Source organism: Oxyura jamaicensis, chromosome 3 (genome assembly GCF_011077185.1).
Source record: "Oxyura jamaicensis isolate SHBP4307 breed ruddy duck chromosome 3, BPBGC_Ojam_1.0, whole genome shotgun sequence".
Taxonomy (NCBI): Eukaryota; Metazoa; Chordata; class Aves; order Anseriformes; family Anatidae; genus Oxyura; species Oxyura jamaicensis.
Genome location: NC_048895.1, coordinates 96644133 through 96653881, shown reverse-complemented (window position 1 = coordinate 96653881; position 9749 = coordinate 96644133).

Sequence of the window (9749 nt, the reverse complement as noted above, 5' to 3'; positions counted from 1 at the left end):
AGGTTTGTTGGAGCTGTGCCAGGGGGAACAATAGCAAGGCCGGGGGATAAGGCAATGGCCCAGCTGAAGTGCATCTACACCAATGCATGCAGCATGGGTAACAAACAGGAGGAGCTGGAAGCCATCGTGCAGCAGGCAGGCTACGACTTGGTTGCCATCACGGAGACATGGTGGGACCACTCTCATGACTGGAGTGCTGCAATGACTGGCTATAAACTCTTCAGAAGGGACAGGCAGCACAGAAGGGGTGGTGGAGTGGCTCTCTATATTAGAGAGTCTTTTGATGTTGTAGAACTCGAGGCTGGGCATGACAAAGTCGAGTCCCTTTGGGTTAGGATTGGCGGGGCCAACAAGGCTAGCGTCCTGGTCGGGGTGTTACAGACTGCCGAACCAGGACGAGGAGACGGATGAGGAGTTCTACAGGCAGCTGACAGAAGCTGCGAAATCGTCAGCGCTGGTTCTCGTGGGGGACTTCAACTTCCCTGACATACCCTGGAAGCACAACACAGCCCAGAGAAAGCAGTCTAGGAGGTTTCTGGAGAGCGTGGAAGATAGCTTCCTGACACAGCTGGTTAGTGAGCCTACCAGGGGTGGCGCCCCGCTAGACCTTCTCTTCACAAACAGAGAAGGACTGGTGGTGGAGGATGTGCTTGTCGGGAGAAATGGTGTTCTCTATTCTTGGCGAGGCCAGGAAGGGGACCAGTAAAACCACTGTATTGGACTTTCGGAGGGCTGACTTTGTGCTGCTGAGGACACTGGTTGGTAGAGTCCCTTGGGAGGTGGTTCTGAAGGGCAGAGGAGTCCAGGAAGGCTGGGCGCTCTTCAAGAGGGAAATCTTAATGGCGCAGGAATGGTCTGTCCCCACGTGCCCAAAGACGAGCTGGGGGGAAGAAGACCAGCCTGGCTGAACAGGGAGGTGTGGCTTGAGCTTAGAAGAAAAAAGAGGGTTTATAATCTTTGAAAAAGTGGGCAGGCCACTAGGGAGGACTATAAGGATATCGCGAGGCTGTGCAGGGACAAAATTAGAAAAGCCAAAGCTCATCTGGAGCTCAATCTGGCTACTGCCGTTAAAGATAACAAAAAATGTTTTTATAAATACATCAACACAAAAAGGAGGACTGTACTGGGAGGGATTGAGTGCACCCTCAGCAAGTTTGCAGATGACACCAAGTTAGGTGCATGTGTCGACCTGCTCGAGGGTAGGAAGGCTCTGCAGGAGGATCTGGAGAGGCTGGACCGATGGGCCGAGGTCAACTGCATGAAGTTCAACAAGGCCAAGTGCCGGGTCCTGCACCTGGGGCGCAATAACCCCAAACAGAGCTACAGGCTGGGAGATAAGTGGCTGGAGAGCTGCCAGGCAGAGAAGGACCTGGGAGTGATGGTTGATAGTCGGCTGAATATGAGCCAGCAGGGTGCTCAGGTGGCCAAGAAGGCCAACAGCATCCTGGCCTGTATAAGAAACAGTGTGGCCAGCAGGGCTAGGGAGGTGATCGTCCCCCTGTACTCGGCTCTGGTGAGGCCACACCTCGAGTACTGTGTTCAGTTTTGGGCCCCTCGCTACAAGAAAGACATGGAGGTGCTCGAGCGAGTCCAGAGAAGGGCTATGAAGCTGGTGAGGGGCCTGGAGAACAAGTCTTATGAGGAGCGGCTGAGGGAGCTGGGCTTGTTCAGCCTGGACAAAAGGAGGCTCAGGGGTGGCCCTATCGCTCTCTACAGGTACCTGAAGGGAGGCTGTAGCGAGGTGGGGGTTGGTCTGTTCTCCCACGTGCCTGGTGACAGGACGAGGGGGAATGGGCTTAAGTTGCACCAGGGGAGGTTTAGGTTGGATGTTAGGAAGAACTTCTTTACCGAAAGGGTTGTTAGACATTGGAACAGGCTGCCCAGGGAAGTGGTGGAGTCACCATCCCTGGAGGTCTTTAAAAGACGTTTAGATGTAGAGCTTAGGGATATGGTTTAGTGGAAGATTTGTTAGCGTTAGGTCAGAGGTTGGACTCAGTGATCTTGGAGGTCTCTTCCAACCTAGAAATTCTGTGATTCTGTGTGATTCTGTAAAAATGTGCCAGAGTGCCACTTCAGAAGAAAATTAAAAGTAAGAATCCTTGAAAGACGTGTTAAGAAACACTATGCACGTACAAACAGCAACATTAGAGCTATAGAGACCTTAAGAGCTGTGAATGTCGTCATAAATACATGGGAGTGCTTTAGTTCCATTACTGCTGTTCTCCCCATTGATAGTCCACCACAAAGTTGAATCTTTTTTCAGATCATGAAAAAATAACAAAAATAAAATAAAAAAATGAGGGGAGAGAGGGAGAGAGGCTTTCATAAGTAGGAAAAAGGTTGATTGTGCACTTCATACAGAAGCCATTCATGAATAATTAAATACAAGTATTGTCATCAGCATTTACGTATGAAACCTTGACATATTTTGTACAAGTCCATGCTTGAAGAAAGACTGATTAGTATTAAAGAGTTAAGAGTCTTCTTTTCTTTAGAAATTGATAACAAAGAATCCTAGAGCAGAATAAAATTCACCATTGAATGTTGAGGTTTATCCTGAAGAAAACCGGCAATCCCTATCAGTGCCACAGTAGTAACTTTTATTAGATAAAACAATAAGTGTATGAGTGTATTTCAGTGTTGTTAAAAAAGAGCAATTCATAAAAATCAGGCAAGTTTTGACTCTCCAAAAGTCTGTGTAAGCCTCTAGAATGCTTCTCAAAGGATCTTGGTTGCATCCATATTCGATCCCAACAAACGTTCATAAAAATTCAGGATAAACTAAATCATTTTAAGACTGAAAGTAATAATTAATTTTCTTTGTTTATCGGTGCTGCAGGGTCACATAGAGATGAACAACACGTTGGTATAAATTTATCCCCATGGAATTTATAATTTCATGATTACCACATTTCTATGAAGGCTCTCTGTGTTTCTCTATTTTTCACTGTATGGTACATGCATTGCATTATTTTGCTACAAACTCTGTGCTTCTGAACGCTTATTGAACTTACATATTGTGAATATGTGTATATGTTATATTGAATACATACAGAATGAAAATATATATTAAATATATCACACATCAAAATGTAGAGAAGCATGGGGTTTGTAGTGAAAGAGTAAAGTTTGAAGAAACCAGTAGCTGTGGGAGTCAAGCACCACTTTCTCCAATAAATAAATTTCCTCATTACTATATAATAATAGGATTGAAAGAGTTTCCAAATTCTGTGATGGAAAAGTGTAGAAATCTTCATATATGTTTCTGAACAAACAGATACTGTTTTTATTTATTTATTTATTTTTCTGACTTTAAAATCTCAGTTGTAAACAAATGAACCAAAGATAGACCGAGAAGCAACAGTGTTAGAGATATTCCGGCTGATAAAAAGATTTCAATGGGAAGAGAGGGAAGATGCATCTGGAAGTGATGCAGCACAGCACTGGGGACAAAGCAGGGCTAATTTCAAGACAGTATCAAGTTTAGCACTCCAGGGGAGTTCTGAGACTTCAAAAAAAGGGTGATTCCATAATTTCTCTGGGCAAACTGTTCCTGTGAGTGTGTGTTGAACCATTCTGTCTTTGATGTGTTTCTTCCTTATACCCAATTAAATTTTCCCTTTTTGCAGACTGTGACTGTTCCTCCTGTCCTTTTGCTGTGTAGCTCTGCAAATAATCAGGCTCATCTCGTCTATAGCCCCTGTTTAGGTACTGCTAGGTTCACCTCCTCCCTTTTCCTTCTCCAGGCTGTAAAAGCCCAGGTTCTTTAGTTTCCCCTTGACTGTAATCTTTATTTTTATTTTATTTTATTTTATTTTATTTTATTTTACTTTATTTTATTTTATTTCTTTATTCATGTTCTAGTAATGATGAACTTCGAATACACAAGACCCTTACTTTTACCAAGGATAATACAGTGAAATGTAATAAAACTTGATTGCTCCATTTGAAGATGTACAATGAAAGTGTAGATAATGAAAACATTATATAGAGTTCAATTATTTTATTTTGAGTTCTGAGGATGTTATACACCTGTATTTTCCTATGTTTAATAGAATTGAGAGTTTTTAAAAATGAGATGACATCCACCCATTCATTCTGTAAAATGCATACAGGAGTAATTACTTTTAATTTTTGTTTTATGCTTTTCTTCCTTCCATTAGTTTTCTTCAATTCCATAAATTCATAAGGTCAGGTAGTCACTGCAATATTTTGTTTCCTTTTTATTTTAGTCAGCAATAAGCCATATCACTATCGAAATATGTATGGATTTTGTGAATTTTGCTTCTGTAGTTTTTGCTACTTTGGCAGTGTTGGCAGAAGAGCCTGCCCTACTAAATGCTGCACCTGTGCAAGCCATGCTAATACAGTTACACTACAGAAGTTCTGTATTATGGCCAATTTCTGTTGCAGTTGTTATGCTAGGCAATGAACATTTTTTTGGTCAACATTCTCTCATTCCACTAATACACTTCAGATCTGATCTTCAGGGATTAAATATTTGTTGAATTATGTTTATAATCTCCAACTTTTAGTTAAACATAATTTAAAAAATAAAATAATAACCTTTCCTTGTACTCACTTATTTCATAGCCCTGATAGTCCTGAAAATTCTGTTGCTCTGGCCCGGTTTTTCTCCGGTTTGCAAAGCAGGAAAATATTTGCATTTTCAGCAATGGTTTTATCTGTTTGTGACTACCAGCTAGGAGCTGAAGTCATGTTTTGTCTCAGTGAGACATATCTTCCTGAGTCCTAGTCTGAACACTACAGAAGATAGTCTCCAGGCTTGCTAAACAGCTCCTGGGCTTCACTTGCTTCACAAATAGTTCATTACTAGCACCTGTGTCACAGAACATACAGACTCTTATTGACCTTATCCTGAATGTTTTTCTGGTCCTAAAGTCTTATATATCAAAAAGAGTGCATGTTCAAAATAATAGCTTCATCATATTGTAACTGTGTTTCATGGCATTTTTTTCCCCCAAATGAAGCTCATTTTATTCTGTGTTTTTACTTGTAAAGTTTGAACTCCATTGAACTATAGTACTTCTTTTTCCTATGACTTTGATAATGTTGTTTGCACATGACATGGAATCTAGACACTGCTTATCTTTTGGTTTCTCTTTATTCTCTTAAAAGACTAGTTAAAAAACAGAATCATGCAAAACAAGCAATTTCTCAACTGCCCCTGCTTTATCATCATGAAAGATGCCTGAGCTGGGGAACACTATCAATACTCACATATCTTGAAACAGAATAAGTTTTGAATATATAACTGTGTCATTATCGATAAGCTTATGTCCTGGTTTCAGTTAGGATGGAGTTAATTTTCCTCCTAGTAGTTGGTAGGGTGCTGTTTTGGATTAGGATGAGAAGAGTGCTGATAACATGCTGATGTTTTAACTGTTGCAGAGCTGTGCTTACACCAAGCCAAGGACTTTTCAGCTCCTCGCTCTGTCCTGCCAGCAGGCAGGCTAGGGGTGCAGCAAGAACTGGGAGGGGACAGACCCAGGACAGCTGACCCAAACTGGCCAAAGGGGTATTCCATACCATCTGGTGTCATGCTAAGCATAGGGTTGGCTAGCCGCTGTGGAGGGTCCGGCTGCTCGGGGTTGGGCTGGGCATCGGTCAGTGGGTGGTGAGCAATTGCATTGTGCATCACTTGTTTCGTACATATTATTATTATTATTATTATTAGTAGTAGTAGTAGTAGTAGTAGCAGTATTTACATGTCTTAATAAACTGTCTATCTCAACTCATAGGCTTCACTTTCCCATTTCTCTCCCCAATCCCAGAGAGGGAGGGGGGAGGGTAAGTGAATGACTGTGTGGTGTTTAGCTGCCGACTGGGTTAAACCACAACAGCTAATCTTTAAGTTATTACAACAATTAGCAACAAAAGGTGTAAAGCACACATTCTATCAGAGGGATCACTACTGTATTCTGATTTCTGCAGTAGATAGAGTGTTATGCAGATATATTCACATGAAATTTATTGCAGCCAAAGTAACTAAATTTCAACTGAGCTGTTAAATATGAATTCAATATACAATTGCTTAGAACTATAAACATATTCTTGTGTGAGACACAGCACTCACAGTGTCTTCCCAGACCATGTTTAATTTCTCTAAGCTGGAAACCACTTGTTACCTTTAGTAGGAATATCAGTGAAGCAGCACAAAAACAAACAAATAACCCACAAACCTAACATGCCCCCCCCCCCCCCAAAAAAAAAAACCACCCACAAAACAACAAACAAAACAAACAGCAACAATAAACAAAACCCAAATCACCCTAAACTTTTAAGAAAATATTACATTCTCCTTGAGAGATGCTCTTCATCTGAGCCATCTTTTGCAGGAGTGGATTTTTGGTACTTATGTCCCTCTTGGATCATGAGTTATGACTTTAACTGACAGCTTAATTCTCACAGGTGAGAATGTTCCTTCAAGACTTTGAGTTTCTTGATGTCTCTGTTCCCATTTAGTAGTACTGAAAATGGAAATCCTTACTGCTTTCAGTCCCTCTACCATGCAGCAGCCACTGATGGGTGTTGAAAATTGTACTTGCTGCCTTTTATAGATCATTGTTCCTCAAAATAAAGTTGACTTGGGAAATCAATGATTTAAAGAGTACTTTATACAAGTCTCTGAGATTATTATTTTTTTTTTTTTAAAGAAAAAAAAAACACAACACCAAACAACTGCTTTTATATTTGACAAATAGTCTTGTTACTGCTTTTTATTTTTATAGACATAGTTATTATTTATGAGCCCCAGTGATGGAGTGTCACTCAACTGTGTGATGCTATGCGAACACAGAATAAAAGATGGCCCCTTCCTAAAATACTAAGAAAGAAAAAGTTACATTTGACTGTCACTTCAGCCTGGGTGTAAGTACTTGCAAAATAAGCATTTTGTGTTAATGGAGGACTCAGGCAGATATGTCTCACTGAGACAATGGTAAGCATGGCCTCAGTTCCCAGCTGATAGTCATAAACAGATAAAACCATTTGCTGAGCATTGAAATATTCACTTGTTTAGTTCTCTGCTTTTAAGATAGGTAAAGTGACTGTTTTAAGCCTGTTCATGCTATTCTTATTCCACTGAAATACACTGTGCAGTTGTAATGATACATATGAGAGATGGTGAAAAGAATGATGATCTGAGCCTTATTGCTACTGCTTTGGGTATAATATGCATATTCTTATTCCTGCTTCCTCACATGTCCCAGAGTAATATTGAATGGAACAGTCTAAATACTATTTTAGAAACCAAAAGGAAAATTTAGAATTTAGATGTCTAAATCCAGACAAGCAAACCAGAAACCACGTTCTATTAGTTGCAAAATAAGATGCCTGAATTTTGGATGTGGAACTCTGAATTATTTAAAGTGCTTTTATACAGGACAAAAGCTAACAAATTCTGTTCTCAGATTTAAGGCAGAAATGAACCTCACCTGCACTTAAGTCCTAGAGGCATCTCAACTTCAGTAATCAAAAGTTCTGGGAACTAGGCAGGAATAATTGTCTCATTTGAAATCATGGCTAGTGAATCTCTCTCATATAACAGTTATAAATGAATATTTTAAATTTCCTACAGTTGTCCCTAGTCAACGTGATTACATGGGGGGACTGGCATGTTGGTTATGCCACTTAAGTTTTGCAGCCAAGAAAATAAGAGTTACTTGTCAAAAGAAGGAAACCAAGTAAGAACCATTCAGTGATCAGGTTTTCCAGTAAGGGAGGCAGGAATAAAGATTGTACTCCTTTGTTTATTTCTACTATTTTTATCCAGATTATAGATTCTTAAAAGAGGACACACACACAAAAGAAGCATAAACTTGAGTGGAGTATGTTCAATATATCACTAATTATCAACGAAAATCTGTGAAAGCCTTGGTGGTAATATTTGTCTGTAACAGGAGTTTACCCTGACATTAACCTGGGTGTTGCTGGGACTCCAATGAGATGTAACGCCATCTTTATTTGAGTGAGATTATAATTTATGAAGTCTAGTTATTTTATGGCAAATACTCACTGCTGAAAATCTTTTAAACTTTTAAGAGGAAACAGGCAGTAAAAGTTGGAAATGTGAAATAACTTTTTAACATTTGATTTTTTTTTTTTTTTTTCCATTCGGATAGAATAAAGTAAATCCTAGTGTTTCACAAAGTTTTTGTATCATAGTAAAGATGTTCTAAGAAAAGGAAAAAAAAAAAGAAAATCCAGTTAAAAAAAAAAAAAAAAAAACAAAAAACACACACAGATATCCAGCAGGAGAGAGAAGATACTTTTATTTTATTTTATTTTAAATCTCACTACTGAGAGGCAAACCAAACAGTATTACTGACCACTCAATATATATCAAAATGGTTTCAATGTTGATTTGTTTCAAATAGCTGATTTTTTTTCAGTCACAAATTCACTGTAACATTGTAGAAGAGACGTTTTCGCACAGTTAAGGCTGACATTTTAAACAGAGGGGAGAAGAGCAAGCTAAAGAAAAACAACCACAACTGCCAAAAGAAAGAGACAATGGACAAGGGACATTATCAGGTGCCAGGTACATTTCACCAGGAACTCTCTAACTATGTATTCTGAAGAATAGAAAACAGGATATAAATCTTCCCAGGACAATTATACATCCTTTTTCTCCTCAGTCTTTTCTTTCTTGAGGACAATTCTTGGTATAAGAACATGAGTTCTTAACTATGGTAGAGAGTCCCAGAGAACTCCTGCAAATGTTTGCTCTATTGCGCCCATCCATTCCACTGAAGCTTTTACTAGAGGAGAAATTCTTTCTCACCCTAAGATGTCTCACTATTCTATTTTGTTCATCAGTTAAACCTGTGTCTGATGCAATCATTTTGGTAACTTCATTTGTGGCCTGTATTACAGGTACTGAGCTTGATTTTTTTTTTTTTTATGCATCTTTGATGGTATTAAAAAATCTTTTCATTTTGATTAATTCTATTTTTCAGTCTGTGGTGTTTGCTAAGTTTGAAGTTGGCAATCTTTGTGGTGGCATGTGGAATTCTTTTACTACCTGGCACAAACCAGGGTTCAGACTTCCACAGAGCAGCCCCTTGCCAATGCTTCTTGTTGGAAAGGCAATGAAAAGAAACACCCTCTAAATTATGGGAATGATCACTTAGAAGAGACTGGAGAGTAGTGAAGAAAGTTTGAAGACTTCTGCAATCATGTAAGTGCTATAGGAAAGCAGATTTAGCTGAGGTGATTATGCAAAAACTGTGATGCAATCTGTAATTGAATCATACATTGGGATCCAGAGAGAGAGAGAACATTCAAGGAGAAGGGAGGAAACAGGTGCAGAAAAGGAAAAAAAAAAAAAAAAAAAAAAAAAAAAAAAAAAAAAAGGATATTCAAAATGTTATCCTTTGTCCTCGGAGTTTCCATTTAAGAAGAAAAATAAAAAGAAAAAAAAAATCATCCACAGAGTTGGAAGATCTTCTTATATATAGTTCTGCTTATGAGTCTGTCCTGCACTGTAATACTATGTCACTTTGTTTTTTATATTTATTTTTATTAACCTCTTCTCCTTTTTCAGTACAATATGGAGAATTTTGCAAGGGGAGAAAAAATAAAGAGTACCTGTTGCTTCTGGGTAAGTAGCAAAGAACTGTTGGGAACAGAAAGAATGAATCATTAGCAGGTGAGTGGTTGTTCTTTTGTATCTTTGCAGTAGTCTTTCCTCTGTTTTGTAGGTTGGGGGAAAAATAAATGTAATA